This window comes from Dermacentor andersoni, chromosome 1 (genome assembly GCF_023375885.2).
Source record: "Dermacentor andersoni chromosome 1, qqDerAnde1_hic_scaffold, whole genome shotgun sequence".
NCBI lineage: Eukaryota > Metazoa > Arthropoda > Arachnida > Ixodida > Ixodidae > Dermacentor > Dermacentor andersoni.
In genome coordinates this window covers 16,228,910-16,255,000 of record NC_092814.1, presented here as the reverse complement: position 1 = coordinate 16,255,000, position 26,091 = coordinate 16,228,910, and the positions used below count along the sequence as shown (strand labels likewise).

General features: G+C 46.9%; 1 protein-coding gene across 2 annotated transcripts in view; it reads left to right on the top strand.

The window, feature by feature from the left end:
- LOC126545898 (uncharacterized) overlaps positions 1-26,091 on the top strand; it is a 363,767-nt gene that overhangs the window by 287,431 nt on the left and 50,245 nt on the right. The window contains exon 12 of one of the 2 annotated variants that reach the window (XR_008608401.2): positions 2,609-2,725. The exons of the other annotated variant lie outside the window; for it this stretch is intronic. The gene's annotated coding sequence lies outside the window, so the exon portion shown is untranslated. The remainder of the gene's footprint in view (positions 1-2,608; positions 2,726-26,091) is intronic. 2 annotated transcript variants of the gene reach the window in all.

The following is a 26,091-nucleotide window of genomic DNA, read 5'->3' as shown; positions in this document are numbered from 1 at the left end:
GCATGTACTAGTACATTAGTTGAGTGCAGTAGCTTTTGGGCAATTAAATAAAAGGCATGAATTCAGAAAGTGCAATAAAATGCTGTATGCCTGATCATATATGCCTTGTGCTAATGATTTCTTCTGAGTTTTAAAAACGGTTAGCTACTCTATCCAGTGTTGTGCAATAAAACAATATGCCACAGCAATGATTGCATGCCTCAGAGAACAAATTGAATGTCTTTCTTAGTCAAAACATCGTCATAGGCTGAAACCAATCAACTGGTATGTTTTTGTGGTGACGTGGTGACTTGAGGTGTATAAATTGTGGAAATAACCTGTTTATATATATAGCACTGGATCATATATATATATATATATATATATATATATATCATATTATGCAAGTGAGCTGCCCGCGTACATTCTATAAATGCTGCAATGGCACGACTTCGAAAAGGCCAACGAAAGACACCTATGAAAAGCCCCGATTCTCAAGCTTGTATCTTCTCACCGAATGCCATTTCATTCATATCCAGAAAGACACACTTGACAGGCTGCAACCAGTTAAAAGAGAGCACGGCCTTTACAAAGTGAAAATTTGTCTAGCAATGCACTCAATGTGAAGGCCTCCCGATGTGGTGTTGATGCTTCGGAATATCCTAGAATAATAAATGAGGTGCTCCATGGGCAATATTTGACAGAATCAAGAATCGAGAGGAGACAAGCTACAAATTACGTAAACTTGAGCGGTTGTCTACATTTTTTTATTGCTACAGGCGTTTCAATTCTTTCTGCTGATTTTCTGAGAACCCACTTCTTAAGGTTTCATTCATGCAGCAGGAAGCATAATTATATTGACACGGAAACTTTTGTATCTATATCCGGTGACCGTATTTCACCGGCTAACAAATGTTAAACGTTCTCGGTCGGCGCAGAACGCGCCTGCACGTATCGGAAGTTTCGCGAATGTTATCGGTGGTTCTGTCGGCTGTCTGTTGTCGACGAACCTTGTATAATGCGATTGCATACGCCAGCTGAATTGTGCCGTAGTTTCTGGAAGGCGCGCGTGCACAAGCGAATACGCTGATATATGATATATATGATATATATGACTGATATATGAAAGCCGACGCGCTTGACCCGCAGATGAGCACAAGTTCTGGGCACAAGTTCGCCTAATAAAGAGTTAAATTTGTAACTCCCACTTTTGACTCTGCATCATTTTTCACCGGCACTACTACGTGACAATATTTCTAACACAGATTTTTCAGTGAAACTTTGCACGCCAAATTCTTCGACAGTTATCTGCGCAGTGAGCTACTAAAAATGAAATCGTACATCTTTTGATGCGATATAGCATGGTCGTGCAAGTGTTCGCAAAGATATCTCGTAGACAGACGACACGCGAGCGCTGATGTCGATATTTTGTGCAGTATTGTTACTTCAAAGGTAAAAAGAAACTGTTGCAGCAGGCGTGCATGCACTAATCAAACGTGTTTTTCATATCTAAAAGAGCATACAGATGTCTAACTCATTGTTTAAAGCTCAGTTTACAGCAGGCTGTTTTCGGTCGGACTTGGACGGTTGAAGACTAAATAGTCCAGCAACAGTGCGCCGCAGCCGAGGAGCGAGCGTCGGCGCGCGTCCAGTGGTTGCGCACCCGCCAACCGACGCGAAGCGACGCGTTCGCTTGTCGGCGCGTGCCGAAGCGTGCCGACGTATCCCAGTGGTTGGGCCTTAATACTTCGAGGAAATGCTTCCGCTCGACTCCTTGGCCAACGCCACTGTCGGTAGCCACGGACCAGCAGGGAGCGCCCGCCTGTTCTAAGCACGGCGACATCGTTACCCTCCGCACATCGGGCTGAGACAGAGCGCGGTGAGCAAATCGTGTTATTTATGTTTAGCTCTCCCGTGTAGCACTGCACTATTGTTGCAATATCTCTCTGAGTATTGTAGCCGCTATGAAGTGTGTTGTATGCGTTGCATTGTTTTGCAGAACATTGTGTGTATGTTATTAGTGAAGTGAGATTTCTCTGTATCGTTTCTTTGCTGTAAGTAGCTTATTTTTCTTTGTGAACCTTTGACTCCAAACCATTCTTTGGCTTGCGACCAGCGAATGCTGGGCACGAAACGAGCACCTCTCTTGGTCACTTCGCAGCTCAGTTTCGGCTGACCTTGTCACGCTATGTCGAGGGTATCTCCTGAAAGACCCGAATCGCTACTCGCACACGCTCTAAGGGTGTCCAGGAGTGCGCCACTAGAGGACGAACGGTGACACCGTTGGCAACGTTACCCCTCGCCAGTTACAAGTGAAGGTGTACTTGCCGTGTACTCTAGTTTTTCTTTCCCTGGCTCAAATTCACCCCCCACTAAGGCTGAAGTCTCGAGATCGTTTTGTGTATTCTTAAGCTTTTCTATCTCCCAATATGATCCCCTATAGTATAGAAGCTTGGGTGTTGCTTCTTCTGGCTGCGTCTCACTTCCCTGCTGCTAAGTCAACCTAAACAGAGCATACTTGTCTGTTAATTTTTCTCAGCCGCAAAATGGCGGTCATGCAGCGCAGAAGTGCGTGCCCGCTGTACGTGCCCGCTGTTTTGTGAGCGAATTGAACCGTTTCTTTTTCCAGTGGGCACGCGTGCCCTAAACGAAGGCCGAATCGCCACCGGAGCCAGGCCGCTCCTCAGGGCTGCTGCCGAACCCGAGCCGTCGCCGACGCCGCATCGGATCTTCGTACCCTGTCTGGGTGAGTGAACTATCGATGTGCTCGTGTCACCATATATTCTCGCCTTTCGCATTCCTTTGGACTTTTATTGGGTTATTCTTGGGCGATTGAACCGATCTCTCCAATTGCAATCGCTTGTTTTAATCGTGTTCTTTATGCGCGCCTCGCTGAGCTTTTAATAACTAATTATTACTGTAAATGAAGCCCTTGATAATTATTGCCTTTCTGCATTTTAATTTTAATATTTACGTTGTTGTTAATCTAACGTCATTGTTGTACCATTACTCACACTGAAAATGAACCTCGTAATACTTGCAGACCTCCCCCCCCCCCCTTCCCGCACTCCCCATCTAGAAATTTTCGGAGGGAAGCTGCATTTGCCTCCATGTTTACAGCAAGAAATTTCAAGTGCGTTGTTCAAATAGGCTTTCTTATATAGCAGAACGAACCGGTTTCTTAAGATCTCAATGGAAGCAGCGATGACTCTTTGCCAAAGTATGTTTTAGAGTGAACAGCGAGAAAGGGATATCAGGCAAGATAGCATGTTCTGCTTTTAGTCGTCGTTTGTCGGGCACTCTTCGCTTCAAGCAGCAGTTTCTTCAAATGTCACCTCCCACTGACTTCCATTCGGGTCCTAGGGCCCTCGTAAGCATTTGCGCTCTTTTTTTCGTAGTACACTATTGCGCTATGTCGCAATTTTTAAGTGAGCTAGTAGATCTTGTTGCAGCCCATTGTTTAACCATAACAAGAAAAGAAATGAAACTGCAGAAATTACGAGAGCACCTGCTCAAATACTTTTGTTTTTGTGAGGTAAAGAAAGAACACCCAGAAAAAATTGTTTTAACGCTGCTTGTGGGGCCCCATAAGCGGAATCCATTGCTCATGACTCGCGCCTATTTTAGACCCCGCAAAACAATTTTTTTTTTTTGCTCGCGCACCTAATATTTGGAATCTTAGACACAAGTATTTCTACGAAGGTGGTCGTAGAGTAACTAACAATTCCTGTATTCTTGTGTGCAGCCGGCGCTGCTGTTTCAGAAGATGGGTCGCTTCGGTCATCATCAGTCCGCAAGCATTTCCGGTTTGATGTCGAGAAAGGACAGTCTATATATCAGGTTGGAGACTGTCAGAGTAGGTTATCGGGACAGCATCCTGCTAACCTTGAACGTCACGCGCAGCGACATCACAGCGCAGGATATCAAGCACTAGTCCTGGAGAAGCCGTCGTGTAACAAATCCTCTCAAGGGTCAGCGCAGTGAGCATTTTCTCCGACTACGGAAGGGCAAGGAAATGAAACAGACAAAACTACCGCACGCACTGCAGGTGAACGCGGGTGAGAGCGTAAACATAACCGGAGAAGCCGTCATGAATGTTTGCATCGAATTGGTCACTACGAACGGTCGACCATTTCGCATGAATGATGACACCGGGTTTCGCAAAAATTCACCCTATATTGCAGGGCTTAAGAAAAGAATGACTGTGACCACCGAGAGTGTTCGATTACGAGTGGCTCAAGAAGCAAAAAAAGCAAGAAAATTGATTTCACAGTCACTTCAAAATCGTCTTGTTTAGCTAAAAATGGACTAGTGCTACACGCCTTGATCGAGAAATCCTTGGCAGCAACCTACAATTCATTGAAGATGACAGGATCTCCCTGCAGACACTGGCTATGGAAGGGCTTTTAGAACGGCACAGCGCGGAATACTTAAAGCGTGAAGTTCTTGGTGTGCTCTCTGAATATGGAGTAGCTCTGGACCAAGTGTACAGTGTAACGACGGACAATGCAGCGAATATGCTTAGAGCTCTTCTAGCAGAGCCAGCATCTGAAGACGAAGACGTGGGGAACCTGCCACAGCCCGAGGATGAAGAGTGGGAAACGTCCGATATGAATTTCAGCGACAGGCCTTGCCTAAACGAATTGGAAGGAAACTTGACATTTTCGAATGATGGACCACTGCTTCAAGGGATGAGATGCGCCGTTCACACACTGCAACTTGCAGTGCATGACGCGCTGAAATTTTCAGCAGCGAAGGACCTCGTTACAAAAGTTCGCAACATAGTGAAAAAATGCGTGCGCCAGCGGTGATGTCCCTCCTCCGCATGCAAAAATTGAAGAAGCCAATTTTGGACAGTCTGACACGGTGGATGTGGAGAAGCGCCATGCTTAAACGGCTGCTACAACTCCGGCGACGACTTTTTTAGCCATGAAGGTGAGCGATCTTACAGAAGATGGCTGGGAGGGCTTCGAAAACGCGTTGGCTGCGCTGTTTCCCGCTGAGAGAGGCACATTTGAAGTGCAAAAGGAGCAGCTCACGATAGCTGATCTTTACGGCACCTGGCTTAAATGTCGCTTAGAGGTTTCTAAAATGGACGCCTCGATTGCCAGCAATATGGCGATTGGCATGAAGAGGCGCGACAAGTGTCTGCAACGCTGTGGCCTTTTCTTTACAGCTATTTATCTAGATCATCGCTACCACGTAACGTTAACTAGCGAGGAAAGGTGCCGAGCAAAACAGCGTCCGGTGACCACATGGAGGCGGCTTCGTGGGATCATTGGAGGCTATCAAGTACAATTAATAGCGGCAGCAGAATCTCCCTCTGGGAGCTTACGAGCTGAGGACGAACTCGAGGCGTTCCTTATGGAAAGACGAGAGGACTGCCTGCAACCAGCTAGCGACAGTTCACTCAAAGTCGAAGAAGTACACCGCCTACTCGATGCCTTCGAGAAGCTGCCTAGAATAAGCAAGGATTTAAATGTACTGGACTATTAGGAGAAAGAAAAGTCGCTGCGCCCAAACCTGTATTCACTTGCCACAGTAGCACTTGCGGTGCAGGCCACACCAGGTAGCGTCGAGAGGGCATTTTCAGCGCCCAAGTACGTGCTGTCTAACGAAATCAAGAGTTCGGCGAAAACTCGTCTGGTCGGGATTGCTCATGGCCAAAGGCAAAACGGACGCCGCCCAAAAATATTAAAAGAAAAGAAACCAAGACGTTTGGCTCCCATGAGAGCTCCCAATCCGATTGTGTACAAGGCCCCCGTATGGGAGCCGAAACGTCTTGGTTTCTTTTAATGTTTCTTGTCGGCGTCCGTTTTACCTTTGACTACATCTTGTCTAGTCATCGAACGAGGTTGAATCCAACAAACCTTGACGACGTCCTCTCCCTTCGCTGTTTTTATTCTGCCAAGTAAAATTTGGCAGCATTGAGTTAGCACATACTGAAACGTTTGGAAGCGGCAAAGGTGTCACATTATGCTTATTGATAATTCTACGAGCCATCACTGCACCCTAACCTAAGAGTGGTTGCGGGAAAATATGCATTAGAAGATTGTTCTTAGAGCTTGAAAGAGTCAGCACGGAGTAAAATTGAAGAAGGTAATACCGGCAAGGAAAATTATGCTGTACATCCGATAAAATTCTGCAGGAACTTTTTACTGCTACAAATGCCCATTCAACTATGCGAACGATATGCAATATGCCCACTCGAAGTAGAAGAAATGCGCAAAACAGATAAACTTAAAGCACTCAGTGAGGATGCGAATAAATTTTGTTAAAGCCCATGTATTTGTGTAAAGGAGGTAGTTTATTCTCCTTAAAAGAGCTTTCTATCCCTAAAAGAGCTTTTTATTCTCCCTGAAAGGACGTATGAATGACGCCGCAAGAAAAACATTCATTGAAATTGTAGATAAAATTGATTGGATAAATGTTTATAACGAAAAAAATGCAGATAAAGCTTACGAGCTATTTTCACAGTTATTAAAGGAAAAATATGACGAAGCTTTCCCATTACAGCAGATAGATAACGGTAAGACCAAAAAGTACCGAAAGCTCTGGATGAATTCCGCACTTCGTAAATGAATCAAAGAAAAGAACTCGCTGTATCATACATTCGTTCAGATGCGAAATGCAGGCTTATTTGCCAAATATAAAAACTACAGAAACATTCTGAATTCTGATCTGAAGGAAGCAAAAAGAGAATATTTCCAAAACATTTTTGATAATCGTAAAAAGGTCTGGCAGGTTGTCAACACCCTGACCGGCAACAGCAAGCAAAAACGTAATGAACTCACCATAGCTAGTTCAGATGGTTTCATTCTAAGCGGTCAGGCTTTGGCGGACGGTGTGAACGATTTCTTCATCAGCTCGGTCGCATATCCAGTTGGCAATGAAGATATGTGTATCAATTCTGCAGTGGATATTGTTCCGATAAAATATTCTCTTTCTTAAAACCGACTGCCTCGCAGAAATCGCACAAACTATTGAGAAACTAAAGAACAATGTGGCAGCTGGTATCGATGGCATAGGTCCCATGGAAATTAAATGCACTCGTATATTGACACGTGTACTTATCTTTATCGGGCGACCACGTTTCGCCACCTAACAAATGTAATCGCACAGCGCGGGACGCGCCTGCATGTATCCGAAGTTTCTGGAAAGTTATCGATGCTTCTACCCGGCTGTCTATTGTCGCCGAACGTTGTGTTATCTGATTTCATCGCGTGACGCGAATGGTGTAGAACATTGTGGAAGGCGCGCGGGTCCGAACGATTAGTCTGGAACATTCGACGACTGCTGTATAAAAGCCGACGCGCTTGCCTCGCTGATCAGATTTTCGACGATCGCCGACTGTGTTCGCCGCTTTCGTTGTGCTATGAGTGTAGCCTGTTTTGTGGGCACAGGTTCGCCCAATAAAATCTAGTTTTGCCTTTCGCAGTATTGCCACTGTGTTCTTAACGTCACCACCACGTGACATATGGTGGAGGTGCTTGTGCGTTCATGTACCGAACGCCCCCGCAAAGCCGCGATCCAAGCCCGAAGCCCGAGGACAGAACCAACATCGCCCAAGACCAGCGTGCTAGCCGCAGACTGCAAGGACTGCCCCCAGAGCACGGACTTCTACCTGAGACGACAAAGAAGATCGTGGTCAAGACAACCCCAATGGCTGCCCCAGCGTCCCCCGTTATCCTACAACAACCTCGGGACCCCCCAACCTTCCATGGAGCAGCGACTGAAGACCCGGAATCATGGCTGGAGACCTACGAACGAATCGCAACATTCAACAACTGGGACTCCGACGAGAAGCTGCGGCATGTCTACTTCGCCTTAGAAGACACCGCCAGAACTTGGTTTGAGAACAGGGAATCGACCTTGACAACGTGGGACCTGTTCCGTACCGGCTTCCTACGCACCTTTACAAGCGTCGTGCGCAAGTAAAGGGCTGAAGCTATGCTGGACGCCCGAGTGCAGCTGCCAAACGAGAACGTCGCCATCTTTACGGAAGAAATGAGCCGTTTGTTCCGCCACGCCGACCCGGATATGGCCGAGGAGAAGAAAGTCCGCTTACTGATGCGTGGTGTAAAGGAGGAACTTGTCGCCGGGATGGTAAGAAGCCCACCGAAGACCGTCGAAGAGTTTCTTCGTGAGGCGACGAACATTGAGAAGACACTCGAGATCCGGAACCGGCAATTCGATCGCCGCGCGAACTATACAAACTACGCCGGGGTTCAATCACTGGCCACCAACGACCTACGCGAGACTATCCGAGCTGTCGTGCGGGAGGAGCTACAAAAGCTGTTCCCATCATCACAGCCTCAAGTGGCTTCGATTGCCGACGCCATGCGTGAGGAGCTCCAACAACAACTTGGAGTAGCCCCTGAATCACCGCAGCCTGAGCCGCAAGCGATGACCTACGCCGCCGTCGCGCGCCGTCAAGGTCCCCCTCCGCGACCGCGCCAGGGCCCTGTCACGCCGCAGTTCCGTCGTCCGCCGCCGCCGCAGCCAGCACGACCACCCGTCGTCCAGCGCACCTACGCGAGGAAGACGGAAATTTGGCGCGCTCCTGACCACCGCCCGCTCTGCTACCACTGCGGAGAAGCGGGTCACGTCTACCGACGATGTCCATACCTGGAGATGGGACTGCGAGGTTTCGCCGTGAACGCTCCGCGCCCGCAGCAAGGTGAACGCCCCCGGGATATCGCCGACTACCTCGCCGCCACTCAGTGGAGCCCTCGACGACCGTCCCGTTTGCCGTCACCAGGCCGCTACCTGTCACCGCAGCGCCGACCATACACTGGCCCAGCCCGGGGCCGGTCAGCGAGCCCATATCCGGAAAACTAAAGGCAGCAACCTATGGAGGTGCGGTTGCTGTTCGTCGAACTGACGAAGATCCTCCGCCGCCGACAAAGACGCCGAAGAAACCATCTCGACGACATAATAACGACACGCCGCCGTCCCGAGGAAGTCAGGAAGCCAAGACTACACCGACGAAAGACGACTTGACGACGCGACGTACCAGCTTCAGTTCAACACGACGCAGCCGTTATCCGACGCCAAGACCCAACTGCAACGCAAGACAAAGAACCACCGACCTCGACGTGCTTCTAGACGGCCACGCAGTCACCGCCTTAGTTGACACAGGCGCCGATTACTCGGTCATGAGTGGACACATCGCCGTCCAGTTGAAGAAGGTTAAGACTGCATGGGAAGGCCCTCAAATTCCGACCGCTGGAGGACACCTGATTACGCCGACAGGAATGTGCACGGCAAGAATTACCATTCACGACCGGACTTACCCTGTCACCTTCGCTATCCTCCAACAGTGTTCACGAGACGTCATTCTCGGCATGGACTTCCTCAACCAACACGGCGCAGTCATCGACCTGAAGTCGAAGTCAATAACGCTGTCGGAAGATCATGCGATACCGCCGGAGAGCCCTCGTAGTCACCACGCCTTGAGTGTGCTCGAACATCAAGTGAGCATCCCGCCTCGCTCCAGCATTGTTATTTCGGTCGGCACCGAAACACCCGCTGACGTAGAAGGCGTCATCGAAGGTGACCAACGTCTACTGCTAGACCGTGAAATTTGCGTCGCAAGAGGGATCGCTCGACTGCACGGAGGAAACACGAAAGTGTTGCTGACAAACTTCAGCCAGGAGTTCAAGCACATCAACAAGGGCACGACGATCGCATACATCGAGGAAATTCTGGAAAACAGCAATGCGTTTGTCCTCTCGGATTCCGCCGCATCTACCCCGACGACTTTAGTTCCCGAGCCAGACTTCGACATAAATCCAAGTCTCCCCGCGATTAAGCAACAGCTCAGAAGTCTACTTCGACGATACAAAGAGTGCTTTTCGACGTCATCAAGGATTCGACGAACCCCAGTCGCAAAGCATCGCATAATAACCGAAGAGGGCGCTCGACCTCTCCGCCAGAGCCCATACCGAGTTTCGACGCGAGAACGCGAAGCTATAAGGCACCAAGTCGACGAAATGCTGCGCGACGACATCATCCAGCCGAACAAAAGCCCGTGGGCATGTCCTGTAGTCTTGGTGAAAAAAAAGGACGGAACCCTGCGTTTCTGCGTCGATTATCGTCGTCTGAACAAGATCACGAAGAAGGACGTATACCCCCTCCCACGGATAGACGACGCACTGGATCGGCTCTGCAACGCTAAATACTTCTCGTCAATGGACCTCAAGTCTGGCTATTGGCAAATAGAAGTCGACGAAAGAAATCGCGAAAAGACGGCCTTCATCACCCCAGACGGCCTCTACGATTTCAAGGTTATGCCATTCGGACTGTGCTCGGCGCCTGCAACGTTCCAGCGCGTGATGGACACGGTTTTAGCAGGATTGAAGTGGCGGACCTGTCTCGTTTACTTGGATGACGTCGTCGTCTTCGCCGGAAATTTCGACGATCATCTGAGGCGGCTTGCGACAGTACTCGAGGCCATCAAGACATCAGGGCTCACTCTGAAGCCGGAAAAGTGCCGATTCGCTTACGATGAGCTTTTGTTTCTAGGCCACGTCATCAGCAAATCAGGAGTACGCCCCGACCCACAGAAGACAGCTGCCATCGCAAAGTTCCCGCAGCCAACCGACAAGAAGGCAGTACGCAGATTCCTTGGCATGTGTGCCTACTATAGGCGCTTTGTCAAGGACTTTTCACGCATCGCGGAGCCGCTAACACATCTAACCAAACGTGATGTCCAGTTCAAGTGGGAAACGCCGCAGGCCAAGGCATTTCAAGAACTCAAACGACGCATGCAGTCGCCGCCGGTACTTGCACACTTCGACGAGGACGCCGATACCGATATCCACACTGACGCCAGTAGCCTAGGCCTTGGTGCCGTCCTAGTTCAGAGGAAAGAAGGACTTGAACGGGTGATATCGTATGCTAGCCGGTCGCTGTCAAAAGCGGAAAGCAATTATTCTACGACTGAAAAGGAATGCCTCGCCATCATTTGGGCTACAGCTAAATTCCGCCCTTACCTCTATGGCAGGCCATTCAAAGTCGTCAGCGACCACCACGCGTAGTGTTGGCTAGCTAACTTAAAGGACCCTTCAGGACGGCTGGCGCGGTGGAGCCTCAGACTACAAGAATATGACGTCACGGTAATATACAAGTCCGGAAGAAAACACTCCGACGCCGACTGCTTATCACGCGCCCCCATCGATCCCCCGCCGCAAGACGACGAGGACGACGACGCCTTCCTTGGGATAATAAGCGCGGAAGACTTCACTAAACAGCAACGAGCGGACCCGGAGCTAAAAGGCCTCGTCGAGTATTTGGAAGGGAACACCGACGTTGTCCCTAGGGCATTTAGGCGCGGGTTGTCTTCGTTCACGCTACAAAACAACCTGCTCGTGAAGAAGAACTTCTCACCAGTCCGCGCCAGCTACCTTCTTGTTGTACCCTCAGCGCTGCGTCCGGAAATACTGCACGCCCTACACGACGATCCAACCGCTGGGCACCTGGGGTTCTCCCGGACGCTGTCGAGAATACAGGAAAGGTATTACTGGCCGCGTCTGACCGCCGACGTCGCCCGTTACGTCAAGACATGCCGAGACTGTCAACGACGCAAGACACCACCGACAAGGCCAGCAGGATTACTACAGCCGATCGAACCTCCTCGCCGACCATTCCAGCAGATTGGGATGGATTTGTTGGGGCCGTTTCCGATGTCAGCATCCGGGAATAAGTGGATCGTCGTGGCGACGGACTATCTCACCCACTTTGCTGAAACTAAAGCTCTACCAAAAGGCAGCGCAGCCGAAGTGGCGAAATTTTTCGTCGAGAACATCCTGCTGCGACATGGTGCTCCAGAAGTCCTCATCACCGACAGAGGAACGGCTTTTACAGCAGAGCTCACCCAGGCCATTCTGCAGTATAGCCAGACAAGCCACAGGAGGACTACTGCCTACCATCCGCAGACGAATGGTCTCACGGAGCGCCTGAACAAGACCCTCGCCGACATGCTAGCAACGTACGTCGACGTCGAGCACAAGACGTGGGACGCGGTCCTGCCGTATGTAACCTTCGCTTACAACACGGCAGTGCAAGAAACAACACAGATCACGCCGTTTAAGCTGGTTTACGTCAGGAACCCGACAACGACGCTCGACGCCATGCTGCCCCACGTCACTGACGAAGAGAATGTTGACGTCGCTAGCTATCTGCAGCGCGCCGAAGAAGCCCGACAGCTCGCCCGCCTACGGATCAAGAACCAACAGAGGACCGACAGCCGACACTACAACCTCCGACGACGCTTCGTCGAGTACCAGCCCGGCGACCGTGTTTGGGTTCGGACACCGATACGCCGACGAGGTCTGAGTGAGAAACTATTGCGCCGCTATTTCGGACCCTACAAGGTCATTCAACGTATTGGCGCACTGGACTATGAGGTCGTGCCAGACGGAATTTCGCATTCACAGCGGCGCCGCGCACGATCTGAAGTGGTCCACGTGGTGCGTCTGAAACCCTTTCACGGACGCTGACGAACTTCCTTATTTTATTGTTTTCTTTGCTACAGGTGTTTTTCTTTATTACTTTCGTTTGTATGCAGCATCGGGTCGATGATTTTTAAGAGGGGGGTATTGACACGTGTACTTATCTTTATCGGGCGACCACGTTTCGCCACCTAACAAATGTAATCGCACAGCGCGGGACGCGCCTGCATGTATCCGAAGTTTCTGGAAAGTTATCGATGCTTCTACCCGGCTGTCTGTTGTCGCCGAACGTTGTGTTATCTGATTTCATCGCGTGACGCGAATGGTGTAGAACATTGTGGAAGGCGCGCGGGTCCGAACGATTAGTCTGGAACATTCGACGACTGCTGTATAAAAGCCGACGCGCTTGCCTCGCTGATCAGATTTTCGACGATCGCCGACTGTGTTCGACGCTTTCGTTGCGCTATAAGTGTAGCCTGTTTTGTGGGCACAGGTTCGCCCAATAAAATCTAGTTTTGCCTTTCGCAGTATTGCCACTGTGTTCTTAACGTCACCACCACGTGACAATATCATCATTATTATGTAATGTTCTTGCACACATTATTAAGCTTACCCTGACCGCGCGTATCTTTCCACAAGCTTTAGAGATTGCAAGAGTGACACCCATTTATAAAAACGGTAGAAGGGATATGCTTACAAATTACCAACCGGTGTCAGTCCTACCCACTATATCCCAGGTTTTTGAAAGCATCATACACAGTAGACTAATATGATGCATCAATAAGCACAACATACTAAGAGTCAGTATGGCTTTCATAAGAATAAGTCAACAGAGCAAGCTTTGATGTTCATTAAAGATAAAATAATAACAACTTTTGAAAACAGAAAATATATGCTTGGTTTGTTCCTAGACTTTAAAAAGGCTTTTAACTGCATTCATCAAGAAATATTACCTAATAAATTGTCCAAGTATGGTATAAGGGGGACGGCATTAAAACTAGCAGCGTATTACTTAAAAGATCGTTTTCAAGTAGTTAAGGTAAATAATATATTTTCTTCCAAACAAATGTTAGCACAAGGTGTACCACAGGGATCGATTCTAGGGCCACTTTTCTTTCTGATTTATGTAAATAATTTAGTAAATATTCCTGATTCCCTTGAAATAATCATGTGTGCAGATGACACAATCGTGTTCTTAGCATCAAAAGAGCTACAAACACTCGAAACAAATGCAACCCATTATCTGTCAGTTATTTCATGCTGTCTAAGGGTTAATCGAATGCAAATAAATACAAAAACGACGACATACATCATATTTCATGCAATTCATAAAATGATAAACGAAGAATTGAAAATTACATTTGACGGAGAGTCTAATAATAGAGTCCATACACAAAAATGTATTGGTATAATATTTGAAGAGCACCTATCCTGGAATGCTCATATCAATAGTCTAGTGGTAGAGCTTGCAAAGTGTATGGGGTGTTTTACAAAGGCGCCGATTTCATTCCTGTGTGCCTAATGAAATCTTTGTATTACGCACTATTTTACTCCAAAATGTGTTATGAAAATTTAGTATGGGGAACAACAACACGTGGTAATTACAATACATTATTGGGATTACAAAAATGAGTACTACGCTGTTACGAACGTTATAAAGGGAACCCACGGGATCTCAGAACACCACCTGTATTTTTAAATCATGATAGGTTAAGAGCTGACCAAATATTTTATTACAAGCTACCACAATTTGTGCATCATGAAAAATTATACATAAATAGCAGCATGGACAAATCATCTTACTTCTTTCGAGAACAAAAACGATGCATGCCAACAAGACGGTCTAACTATGGAAAACAATCCATGATATATCAAATAACATCGCTTCTTAAGAGGAAGCTTTAACTCGGGCCCAGCTCCGACGCGGCCTATTCAAATACATGTAAAACGCAAAAACGTTTTTCTGAGATAACCCCTGGACCGATTTTAATGAAATTTGCTGCATTTGAGAGAGAAAGTTAAATTCTAGTGACTGTTGGAAGCGGAATTTTGATTTAGGGCTTGAATTTTCTTAAAACGATTTTAAAATGTTTGACCGTTTGAAAAAAAAAAAAAATAGAAACCCCGCAGGGGCGTCTGCGCAAGCAGGCGTTTGGTGCGTTGCGACACCACGTACCCGAGCACACGAGGGTTGGACCCTCCCGCGTGTAGCCGTGCGCGGCTTAGCCGTGTCTGGGGAAAAGGGGATCCTGGGGGTTGAGCCGATGCTGGGTGTTTGGACCTTTAAGGCCCCCCGGCGGAGGCAACACACCTCTTCGGCCTCGGCTTCACATAGACGGCACCTTCAGACTGACCCACCTGGAGGAAATCGGCAGTCGCCTTTTCCTGTCCTCTTCTCCAATCTTCGTCTTTCTCTCCCACTTTTCCATCTTTTCTGTCTTCTCTTCACTTCTTATTACTTCCGTATTTCCTGGCGGCAAGGGTTAACCGTGTGTTATATATCCTGCCTTGGGTATATATATATTAGGTTATAGCGGCGATGTATGGCTGGCGTCTGCAGGTATTCTTCCAACCTTGTAGCGTCCCCTTGTTGGGCTCGGTGGTGGGTGGCCACCATCGCCGCCGAACTTTCCTGCTCTATATGGCAAATAACTTTCCTCCGCTACCTGATCGCTCCCTGAAGAGGGGGCGCACCGATGAAACATTCACTTTCTTCATGCAGCCAAAACAATCCTTTCCAAAGTACGACGTTGTACATAGTCAGCACGATAAGAAAACAGTCAGAATGATCTCACCATTTGTCGTTGCGAAATCTCTCACTGAAGCAATTGGCCCAGGCTATAAAGTAACTAAGATGGGAAGTGGTGATCTTCTTCTCGAACTTCGCGACAAAGCGCAATATGACAAACTCTCGAAACTTGTTGCATTTGGAGAAATTCCAGTCTCAGTGGGCCCACACAGATCCATGAACACAGTGCGCGGGGTCGTCTCAGAAGATGACCTTCTCGAACTGAGTGAAAGCGAACTACTAGAAGGATGGCAAGAACAGAACGTTGTCAAAGTGCAAAGGATTAAAATAAGACGAGATGACAAAGAAATACCAACTAGGCATATAATCATAACATTTGGAACCAGCATTCTCCCTGAATCAATAGAAACCGGCTACTGCAAGCTTCGTGTTAGACCGTACATCCCAAATCCGCGTCGATGCTTTAAGTGTCAGCGTTTTGGGCATGGGTCGCAAACCTGCAGAGGACGTGCTACTTGTGCTAAGTGTAGTTCTTCTGAACACGCTTCTGACATCTGTACTTCACCAAACCACTGTGCCAACTGTGAAGGAGATCACCCCGCCTACTCGCGATCGTGCCCCTCGTGGAAAAAGGAGAAACAAATCATAGAACTGAAAGTAAAACTCAACCTATCATTTCCAGAGGCACGTAAGCGTTTCTCACTCCAAAATCAGTCCAGTCCTTCCTACACCGATGTGGCGCGCCGGGGGGCAGCGCTACATCTTCAGGCGGCCGCGCAAGTCACACGGAATGTGACGGCGGTTACGCCATCAGCCCCCCTGGCGGGAGCAGCCACGGCTCTTCCGCCCCCTACCACGAACGACCAGCAGACCTCCGAGCCTGCTGGTCCCAGGGCCACTGCTCATGCAGACAGGCCCGAAAAACCCCCGCGCGTGCCCGCTGAGCGGGCGTCATCCAGCGCCTCTGACGAGGCGATGGATATAACAAAAACTTCTCCGGCGTCTCAGACGCCGAAGGAACGGCGTTGCTCCGTGGAGCGCGCCAAGAAAAAAGAAATACCCCGCATCAAGGGGCCTGAAAAGGTCCCTTGAGCCAATCTAAGTGATATCTCTTGAAACACAGCACATAAACACAAACAATATGGATACACAAATATTACACTGGAACGTGAGAGGTTTGATCCACAACCTCGACGATGTCAAAGAACTCTTACACAAATACAATCCAAAGGTGCTGTGTGTTCAGGAGACACACCTTAAATCTACGCAAACAAACTTTCTTAGGCAATATGCTATTTTCAGGAAGGACCGAGATGATGCTGTTGCATCGTGCGGCGGCGTAGCAATAATAGTAGACAGAGGCGTTGCTTGTCGGCAACTGCAACTCCGAACTCCCCTTGAGGCAGTTGCTATCCAAGCAGTACTATTCAATAAACTAGTTACTATCACGTCCGTATACATCCCCCCAAATTATCAACTCTCTAGCACAACATTTCAAAGCTTTATTGATGAGCTGCGTCACCCTTACATAGTCGTCGGTGATCTAAATGCGCATAGCACACTGTGGGGTGACTCACGCTGTGATGCGAGAGGACGGCTTATAGAAAACATCCTATTCACTTCAAGTTCCTGCTTGCTTAATAAGAAAAAGCCAACGTTTTACAGCTCTACACATAAAACATTTTCTTCGATAGACCTAAGCATAGCGTCTAGTACAATTGTGCCATATCTCCAGTGGGATGTCATTAATAACCCTTATGGCAGTGATCACTTCCCCATCGTCCTAAACCTTAAAAAACAAAGTGAGTATCCTGCACATGTTCCTCGATGGAAAGTTGATTCAGCCGACTGGACGAAGTTTCGCGAACTAACGCAGCTGCCCTGGAATGATATCTGTGAACTTAGCCTAGACGACGCAGTAGCATACATAACAGCGTTCATTATTGATGCTGCATCAGTATGTATCCCCCAAACAAAAGGGTCGCCCTCAAGACGACGTATTCCATGGTGGAATGAGGAGTGTAGAGAAGCCAGGAAAAAGCAAAACAAGGCCTGGAATCTCCTCCGTAACTCACCAACCGCAGAGAACCTCATTAATTTCAAGGCGATCAAGTCGCAAGGGAGAAGAACGCGCCGCCGCGCTAAACGCGAAAGTTGGAAAAACTACATAAGCAGCATCAATTCATATACAGACGAACGAAAAGCCTGGAACAGGGTTAACAAAATAAAAGGCCGCGAAACTCATCCCTTACCTTTATTAAATACACAAGGAGACACCCTGGAGGATCAGGCAGATTGTCTAGGAGCACGTTTCGAGCACATTTCCAGTACATCACATTACACAGATACATTCCTAAAATACCAGCGACTAGCAGAGCAGATGAATTTGGATCGGAAAAGCACATCCAACGAAGCATACAACCGTCCATTTGGAATGGCTGAGTTCCAGGCCTCACTGAACTGTTGCAACAAGTCCGCTCCAGGAAGTGACAGGATAATGTATGAGATGATCAGACACCTACACCCCGAAACACAAAAAACACTACTGTCACTCTTTAATTCCATGTTCTCTGCAGGCTACATTCCTTCTGTTTGGAAAGAAGCAATCGTATTCCCTATTCTCAAAGAGGGCAAGGACCCTTCCTCACCCAACAATTATAGGCCCATAGCTCTGACAAGCTGTATATGCAAATTATTTGAGAAAATGATTAACCGTCGCCTCATCCATTTTCTTGAAAGCAGCAAGATACTCGATCCCTTACAGTGCGGTTTTAGAGATGGTAGATCCACAACAGATCACCTTGTCCGCATCGAGACAAATATCCGCGATGCCTTTGTCCACAAGCAGTTTTTCCTGTCTGTATTTTTAGATATGGAGAAGGCATACGACACAACCTGGCGCTTTGGAATCCTCCGCGATCTGTCTGAAATGGGAGTTCGAGGCAACTTGCTATACACCATTCAGAGTTACCTCTCCAATCGCACGTTCCGTGTAAGCATTGGTAACGTTCTGTCCCGTCCATTTACGCAGGAGGCTGGTGTTCCACAAGGAGGTGTGCTCAGCTGCACTCTTTTTATAGTCAAAATGAACTCGATCCAGACTGCCATACCACGTAGTATGTTTTATTCTGTATATGTAGATGACATCCAGATAGGTTTTAAATCATGTAATCTAAGTATCTGTGAGCGACATGTACAGCTTTGCATAAATAAATTGTCTAAGAGGGCGGACGAAAATGGTTTTAGGCTAAATCCGAGAAAAAGTACGTGCGTCCTGTTCTCTAATAAAAGAGGTATACTGGCGGAACCAGTAATCAATCTCAATGGAGAACGGTTATCTGTGAGCTGTGAACACAAATTCTTAGGGATCCTTCTAGACAGTAAGCTAACCTTTGTGCCACACCTGAAGTATCTTAAGGCAAAGTGCCTCAAGACTATGAATCTTCTGAAGCTGTTGTCACGCACAGCTTGGGGAAGCGACAGGAGATGCCTAATAAAGTTGTACAAAAGCCTAATATTAACACGCCTTGACTATGGGGCCATAGTCTATAATTCTGCTGGACCTAGTACTCTAAGAATGCTAGATCCTGTCCACCACTTAGGCATCCGCCTTGCAACAGGCGCCTTTAGAACTAGTCCTGTGCAAAGCCTTTACGTCGAATCTAATGAATGGTCGCTGTACTACCAAAGGACATATTTGTGTCTTTCGTATGCCTTGAAGGTAAAATCAGCTGTGGATCATCCATGTCATTCAATTACTCACGACTCCTCCACGGCCAGGCTATTCCGTAACCGCCCAGGTGTCCGGCCTCCTCTGTCCCTCCGGTTGGCAGCACTCTCAGAAAAAACAGGAGTCTCTCTTTTAGAGAATGTCTTAATGGCCCCCTCTCGGCTTCCACCGCCTTGGGAGTGGCAAACTATCCAATGTGACATCTCCTTCTTAGAAATATCAAAACAAGCACCTGAGGCTCACATACAATCACATTTTCTTGAACTTAAAGAGAAGTATTCCTGTGACGAATATTACACAGATGCTTCGAAGTCTCCTGCTGGTGTTGCTTACGCAGCTCTCGGACCCTCATTTTCAACATCAGGGCCACTAAACCCACACACCAGTATCTTTACGGCAGAAGCATACGGTATACTTTCGGCTGTTAAACACATAAGGCGCAGAAATGTCGCTAAGGCTGTTGTCTTTACAGACTCACTAAGTGTCGTGAGAGCCCTGATTAGCCTACGAAAACATAAGAATCCCGTTTTGAATGCGCTGTATAGTTTGTTGTGCTCCGCATATATCTGCAACCAAGCGATTATTATATGCTGGGTACCTGGCCATAAAGGTATAAAAGGCAACGTAGCTGCTGACGAAAACGCTACGTCAGTGAGTTTTAGCGACACAGATGGAAATATCCCCATTCCTGCCACAGACCTAAAGCCCTTTTTACGCCGTAAATTGAGGAAACATTGGCAATCAGAGTGGGATACACAAACATTGAATAAGTTACACATTATAAAACCAACATTGCGGAATTGGATAAGTGACAAAACAGCACGGTACAAAGAAGTACTTCTTTGCCGATTAAGAATAGGACACACTTACAGTACTCACTCCTACCTATTGACTGGCGGGGATCCTCCTACTTGTAGTAGGTGCGGCGATGGCCTCACAGTCATCCATGCTCTTATCCAGTGCCCTGCAATAGAAACGGAAAGGAAAAAGTATTTCCCTTCTGCATATCGCGAAAATATACCTCTCCATCCTGCATTTTTTCTTAGTGACGAACCATTTTTCAAACTGCAAACAGTCTTAGATTTTTTAGAAGAAACCGACATCCTGAAAATCATTTGGCCAGGCAATTTTTAGCACGTGACTAACAGCCCTGCTTTCAAGGGCTCTCTTAAAACTCTGGTGTCAGTGTTGTTTTATTGCACAGTGTTTTTACGACAGCCCATTGCCATAACCCACATCGCTGCCTAGTCACCTTCATTATTTTAGCAACTATATATTCTACTCCACTTACAGCTACAGATTTTAGGCCCTTTTACAGCCATGTGACTTCTACCATAAGGAATTCATTGTGCACGCCATCCATAATACATCAACATTACCACTTGTCATGGCGCTCTTTGGCCAAACCTGGCCCTTGCGCCACAAAACACCACACATCATCATCAAAAAAATAGAAGCACGAAGTTTACAAATTCATAGCTCGGCATCAAGAGCTGATATCGCGGTTCTGTAAACGGCATCCATTAGATCATTAAAAGCGGACAAATTCGATATGTCATTTTACGTCTTACGTGAATTCGTTACGTTGGTTACAACGGTTTTGCAAAAGTTGTATTTCCCTATGATAAATTTTTTTTATATTCATGTGTAACATATCAATTTTGTCCGCTTTAGATGTACTATTAGATGCGATTCACAGAATTGTATTATCGTTTTTAGTGGTTGAGTTGAAGAGTTGTAAACTTGATAGTGTCGTTTTTTGAAAATTGTCGATTTCTGCCAATTTTTAATAAAAAATTGACGACCTAACTCAAAAATTCGAAATCAACAGTCACTAGATTTTAAGTTTGTCTTTTAAATGCAACAAACCTCGTCAAATTTGGTGCAGTGGTTGCCGACAAAAACGAATTCTCCTTTTACATGTATTTAGATAGGAGCACTCGAGCTAATGCTTCCTCTTAAGAAACTAGAAAGAGATTTGGACTTCGAAGTTAGTCGAAACCTCTTTAAGAAAAAGCTAGAGAAAGTTTTATTAACCAATGCATCCGGTTTTACTTTATCGAATTAAACAAAAACATTCCTTGTATTCTAGGGATTTTTCTTTCTGTTCTCTGAAACACATGCTGCTAAGTTGATTATAACACTGTGCATACGAAGCTCTCGTAGTTATATTGTTAGGTAGCGTACACACTTTTAAGAGTAAATTGTGAATATACCAGTTTTTTGTTATATAAAAGAGAATTGCCACATGCTGTGAACTTTTTTACTATGTATGTATTATGTTTGTGTATAACCGGTACAGAGGCATCTGTCAGGTATTGCCATACCTTCAGCTTCTGTACCTTTCTTGAAAAAAAAAATTCAAGAAAATAATGAAGCACCTGATTCTGACTCTGATTGAAAATCGTTGAGTATGGATAGCATGCAGCATGAGCGTCAATACTGAACTGCGCCGTTTGCTTTTATATCGTAGGCTTTCTAGCTGCTTTATTCCCGAACATAGGTAAAACGGTAGCAACTCTTCAAAACTGCAAGTTCTAGTTTTTTTAATATTATTGTGCTGTACCTTGTGTCTGATGATATTTTTAAAACTCGCCCAACAGCACCACCATATATTATGCATAGTCTGCAATTCCACAACCCATCAGGTTCTCTTCTTGCTATTAGCCTCAATTTATTATGAAGTTGTCTGTATGTACTATCAGTTTGGCCTAGATATTACCCATCTCCCCCGATTTTCCTTCACATTTAGAATAAGTTATAATGCATGTTCCGAGGCAGCATATCGGCTTATTTTTCATAGTTTCTACGTGCATGGTGTTGAATATTGTGTTACGTTTTCAATGTGGTATTAATTTGAATGCATCCCCGCCCCCTTGTGAAGGCTTTCAGGGACATCATTGACAATAAATCTGTATCTGCCATTTATCCTGGTTGAGTAATGCATTACATACAAACAACAGTGTGACACAAACACTCGCAGTCCTCTTCGTCACCGGCACTTCTTCTTGTGCAGTGACATTGTGTCTTTTGTTGACGGCTCTAGCATAATAATTGAAAAAAAAAAACTTGGGGGCCTTCGTAACTCCACTTTTCAAGTAGATGCGACAGAATTTCCATATCATTTTTGAATCTGCTCAACTTTAGAGTTAAAGGGCGCATGGAATAAAATCGAGTAGTGCGGATTAGCGGGTAGAGTGGGAGCGATTAGTGAGGCGAGTGGGTCAGCTAATGTGAATTAGTGGGATTGGTATGTTGATTAATTTGGATTAGAGGAATTAGCGGCCCAGTTAAGGTGGGTTAGTGGGTCGGACCAACCTCGATATTTTTTGGCTCCCTGGCATTTGTAAATTTTGCGGCGCTATTCCTCTCGACCAATCAGAAAATTTAGTTGCGCACAAAAAAGCCGGAAAGTTTTTAGGTGTTGCAAACCTAAATGCTATCAAAATGTCTTTCTTTATCCCCGTAGTGCGCTGTTGTTTCTAGCGTAAGATTGACATCTCGCGCTGAAGTTAATAATTAATTGCCTCATGACATATTTTGTATTCGTAGAAGAGCTTTCGAAACAAATGTAAAGGAGTTTATTAGCCACCAGCGGTTGGGCCGACCGTCAGCGCAGGGCACGGACTCTCTGCACGAGCGGCGTTCCACGAAAACAGCGCTGGAGAGGATGGCCCGCTATAGTGTTTTTCTTCGTCGCTACAATTACCCCCGGGAATGAAAAGGGAGCCGTCCGGCGACCTAACAGTTCCTCACTGTGAGTGGATCATAGTAGGGCTTGAGGCGTTCGACGTTGACAATGTCTCGTCCGTGACGGTGCATATCCGAACACGGTTCAATGGGATCGATCAGGTAGTTGACGGGGAATATGCGTGCTCAACGATACGGTATGGTCCTCATACTTGGGCAGTAGTTTTGAAGAGAGCCCAGGTGAAGCGGGAGAAGCGCAAAGCCACACGAGCGCTCCAGGAAGGAAGGTGGGTGCAGAGGTGGTGTCACTGCGAGTGGTCTTCTGGCGCTCTTGGCTATTAGAGGTAAAGTCCCGTGCGAGATCGCGGCACTCTTCAGCATGTGTTGTGGTGGCAGAAACGGGTGTACATTCAGATGCATCAGGCCGGCATGGTAGAATTGTGTCGTTGGTGTGCGACGGGTGACTACCATGCAGTAAGAAAAAGGGTAAAAAGCCGGCGGTGCTCTGAGTAGCGGTGTTGTACGCATAGGTTATGAAGGGCAGAATGACGTCCCAATTTGTGTGGTTGGAGGCGACTTACATTGCAAGCATGTTGCAGAGCGTACGGTTAAAGCCTTCTATACGACCATACGTTCTTGAGGATGGTACGCCGTAGTTGTGCGATGAACAACGTGGCACTTTTTAAGAATGGCTTCAACTGCTTCGGATAGAAAGACAAGTCCGCGATCACTGAAAAGTTCCTCTGGTGGTCCATGACGCTGCAGGATGAATTGATGAAGTAGAAAGAAGGCAACATAGTGCGCTGTAGCGGCTGGGAAGGCGGCAGCTTCTGCGTATCGCGTAAGGTGGTCTACTAACGCTAGTACCGCTGTCGAAGGCGCTGATAAGTTGTGAAAACTCCCTATTGTGCACACTGTGGATCGGCGTGGAAAGATGTGCACATGTCGGAACGGGGACTGCGAGCTACTACTAATAACCGCAGGCGTCCGTCGAGTTTATAAGTGCGCCGGTAAAGTAGGTTGTCGCGTATGGCGAAATGGTGAGCTTGACGGTGCAGCAGAGAGTGGTTGGTTCTAATAAACCAGAAAGCAAGTCTATGAGAGAGGCAACCCAATGGTCCTTGCGCTGCTCAGACACGATGGTGGTAAGGTCGAGCGAAGAAAGGGTAAACTGTGATAGTGAGCAGCAGGCATCGTCATCAGGGAAGGGAGAGTGCGAGAGGGCGTCAGAATACTGGTGTCGGCTGCGGTACAGCACGGGGATATCGTAGTCCTGCAGGCGAAGTACCCATCGGACAAGACGGCCTAAGGTATTGTTTCAAGGACGACAGCCAACATAGTGCATGGGGGCCGTGACTACATCAAATGGACGGCCGTACAAATAAGGCCTCAACTTGGTGAGAGCCCAGATGATCGCCAGGCAGTCCTTTTTGCCACAGTGTAATTGATCTCAGCTTTCGTAGGCGTAGGACTTGCATAAGCAACGACATATTCAGGAAACCCCTGTTTGCGCTGGGCAAGAACAGCGCCGGGGCGCTGCCCTCTGGCGAGGAGGCTACATGCCTGTCTGCCAGAAGATTGTGGCGATGATGCGTTATTTGGACATAAGGTGCGGCCCTTCTCTGGTCGACGAGGGGAGTGGCGCAAAAGGTGGCACCACAGGGGCTACGTAGACCCATTCTTGTTGTTTTCTTCAAGAAAACAACAGCGGGCTATGAAACTATGGTTTTATGAGCCAAGAATAAACTTAATATATAATAATGAACTAAAATAAATTAAGAGACATAAACTTGCAGCAATAAAGAGTAATGCTTTCACATTCACACACGTTAGGAGCCTTAAGTGTCCCGGAACCTTTTAGTTCGCTTCAATTAGTGTTGTAATCCTTGGCCTCCCATGAAAAACATTTTGCAATGGCTTGTATAGTTAAGTTGGCCAAGTCATAACATTTACAAAAAGAAACCTACATTATGAATTTGTTTTTATACCGACGTGACAGAGAAACGAAAGCGCAGCACTAAAAGAGTAAAACAAAAACCGCTCCTCTTTTTTTTTTCTACGAACCCGTTTAAACTGGCTCGAACCACAAGGGAATGGTGTTTGGGAACTGAAACCGCAACCGAACCCGAGAAAGCTTGAACCCGAACCCAAGCCGAACCCGAAAAAATTCCGGTTCGACACCCTGAACCCTGAACCGACACCCTGAACCTGATTCACTCTAATCATGACGGACACAGTGCTGCCCCACGGATAAATACACAACTTAACAAAGAATTACTTCCTCCGACTTCCATCGTGAGGCACCACCCAGAGGGTACTCTTTCCTTTCCATTTTTTTACGGTATTCATTTCCTTTTTTTTTTTCTTTTTTAACGTAGGTAGCACATTAGGCAATATCATAAGAAGAGCTTGGTGGCGCAACCCACCACCCCGTCGAAAAGGGGACGCTCATAGCATCCATCCACAAAAGTCCCTCAATAATTTTAAAGTAGAGAAAGGCTTTAGGCGATTGGTTGATCGGTGACATGCTAGCTTGCTCCGCCCCTTTGCCGCCATGAAAGTTCCTGCGCACCGGGCGAAGTGCGCGCGTTTCGTCTGTTGTGCCATGCACATTGCTGCGATAATTTTGTTCCGGAAGGACCGAAATGCCTTGTTGCTGTGCGGTTGGGTGCCGAAACCGCACGAAGAATGGCAAGAAGTTAGTTTGCATCCCACGCGGCAACCAGAACCTAACCAGAAGAAAAGTATGCTTGCACAGAATTGGACGGAAAGACTGAACCCTCGGTAACTGCACGACTATACGAGGAAAGTAACGTAGAGCGATACGAAAGTGCGAGAGAAAGTATACACGTGTGTGTGCAGAGCTGCCATAGTATTTCATTCGCGCGCATGAATGTTGACGGCCGAAGTTTGTGGAGATTATTGAGTTTAGTGCATTATGAGCCCGTTGACTTAGCAAGTGCAGTATGGCCTAGCATGCAAGCAAATAGTGGGGCAGAAGCGCATTAACTCGCTGACAAATATCCGCATTGCGGTAAGTGCGACAAAATATCACAAATTTCAGCAGCGATTTCTACTTTTACGCTTTCCTGTGTTTGTGCGCGCGTTTTAATTGCGCTTTGCAATATGTACAAAAAGTCATTTCCAACTCTGCATGTCCTAATCGTATTTTGTGCATTGCATATTCCTAAGTGCCTGCATTACTCTGCTTTGAAAAACAAATACTTTATAGGCACTGCTACTGGCCACCAAATAATAAAGTATAATACAATATATTAAAGTACATTACATACACCTGCGAGCTCGTTCCTTCCAAGTTTCCGTTACACTCAGAGATGTTTCAGTAATCAGAGATGCCATTTTACTGATGAAAAACACAGAACTGCAAATTAACATAAGCAAAACGCCAGTAGCGATACACGGATCGCCAGCAAAACACAGTGCAGTAATAGCTAGACCAATCCGCGTGCGGTTCGTATAAGGGCCCT